Raw genomic sequence first — 2,136 nt, 5'->3', positions numbered from 1 at the left:
TTTAAATCATCAGCCCTTAAATCCTGAATGTCTTTTTGCAAAACTACATGGACTACTTCTTTCCTTCAAATTCACTTTCGTTCAAGCATTTTTATAACCTGAGTCCATATAATCTTACCATTCGACTACTTGCAGTTTTATTAACAGTAATATTATGAGGTTTTGTTTTTCTTCTGATTTCTCATATTCCTTATATTAACACTTCAGTGACTTTTTTGGGTAACTTTTGTCATACATTTTTCAATATGTAAATACTGTATTAGATATTTATGTGCATCATATTTCCACTTAATTAGCTTATATTTTCAATATAGCAGAGATATGATTTTTTTCTCATCTCTTTATCCTTAGGACCTAGCAATGTCTACCACTCAGTAGACATTAAAAAATACATTATGTCATTCTCGCTTCGGCAGCACATATACTAAAATTGGAACGATACAGAGAAGATTAGCATGGTCCCTGCGCAAGGATGACAAGCAAATTCGTGAAGCGTTCCATATTTTTAAGAGCAACCGATTTTTGTAAACCCCAGAGCTACCTTCTCCATGCCTGAGGCCCGCTCCTGTGCCGAGACACCCCTGGGCAAAGCGGCTGTCACCATGTCTGACCAGGAGGCGAAACCTTCAACTGAGGACTTGGGTGATAAGAAGGAAGGAGAATACATTAAACTAAAAGTTATTGGACAGGATAGCAGTGAGATTCACTTCAAAGTGAAGATGAAAACACATCTCAAGAAACTCAAAGAATCATACTCTTAAAGACAGGGCATTCCAATGAATTTACTCAGGTTTCTCTTTGAAGGTCAGAGAATTGCTGATAACCATACTCCAAAAGAACTGGAAATGGGGCTGGAGAGATGGCTTAGCAGTTAAGCGCTTGCCTGTGAAGCCTAAGGACCCCGGTTCGAGGCTCGGTTCCCCAGGTCCCACGTTAGCCAGATGCACAAGGGGGCGCACGCGTCTGGAGTTCGTTTGCAGAGACTGGAAGCCCTGGCGCGCCCATTCTCTCTCTCTCCCTCTATGTGTCTTTCTCTCTGTGTCTGTAGCTCTCAAATAAATAAATAAAAAATGAACAAAAAATATTAAAAAAAAAAAAAAAGAACTGGAAATGGAAGAAGAAGATGTGATTGAAGTTTAACAGGAACAAATGGGGGGGTCACTCAAGGGTTTAGTTATTTTTATTTTTTCTTTCCCCTCAATCCTTTTTTATTTTTAAAATCTAGTTCTTTTGTAATGTGGTTTTCAAAACAGGGTTGAATACTGGCACTCCACCTCTTCAGAGAAACACACCGTGATTTGAATCCTGGTGTTCGATATTCATCACTGGTTGTTTTCATTGTGCTGATTTTTAGTGATCGGACCTCAGCCCCCTTCATGTTGCCGCCTCCTTGTTAAAACTCCATGTGTGCTCAGAGAGGCTCCTTTCCAGGACTGCGTTTTCAGGTTTGTGGTGATAAGTAGATCGACCAATTTGAACATTCGTAATGACCTTCCAGTTGGCCCTGAAGCTGTAGCATGAGATTGCTTCGCTCCAGGACTGCGGGTTCTAGTGGGAGATGGAAGTCTTTCAGAGAACAGAACTGTGGGAAAACGACCTTTTGTCAACTTGAAGTTACTTTTAAAATCTGACGGTCTGGACCAAAAGAAGAATATCAAGTTTGGAGTCAAGTGACAGACAGGATGAGGTCATGACTAACTCCAAAGATGGCTTTACTGAAAAAGAATGCATTTTAACATGAAAGAGATCCTGTCAGAAGATCCAGAAAAGTTCTAATTTTCATTAGCAGTTAATAAAGTTGCTCATGCCGAAGTGTATACAAGAACATTGTTCTTTTTGATTTTATTTGTACTTCTTGGCCTGGAACATGGGTTTTCAATGGACACTGTCTGTACCAGCTTCATGGAAATAAACAATATTTGTAAAAAACGTAAAAAAAATACATTATGTCTATTAACAGTTGTATAGTTCATAGATATTATCTACAATCATCCAGTGTGAAACATACATGTGTTATCAAAAATAAACAGTAAAATAGTTTCAGATTTGAGTTATTCTACTTTTGTTTCACCTTGAGCATAAGTTCTCTTCATGTATGTTTTGCCAAGCTCAGTGAAGGAAAGGACAGTGATGGAG

At 38.6% G+C, this 2,136-nt stretch overlaps 1 non-coding gene across 1 annotated transcript; it reads left to right on the top strand.

The window, feature by feature from the left end:
- The first annotated feature begins 400 nt into the window (after positions 1 to 400).
- Positions 401 to 507, top strand: LOC123462440. The gene has a single exon (XR_006638262.1). It is a non-coding gene; the product is annotated as a U6 spliceosomal RNA (small nuclear RNA).
- The last annotated feature ends 1,629 nt before the right edge of the window (positions 508 to 2,136 follow it).

The sequence above is a fragment of the Jaculus jaculus genome, chromosome 7 (assembly GCF_020740685.1).
Source record: "Jaculus jaculus isolate mJacJac1 chromosome 7, mJacJac1.mat.Y.cur, whole genome shotgun sequence".
NCBI lineage: Eukaryota > Metazoa > Chordata > Mammalia > Rodentia > Dipodidae > Jaculus > Jaculus jaculus.
Note: the sequence above shows the minus strand (reverse complement) of the source record. Positions and strands in the feature narration are given on the sequence as shown.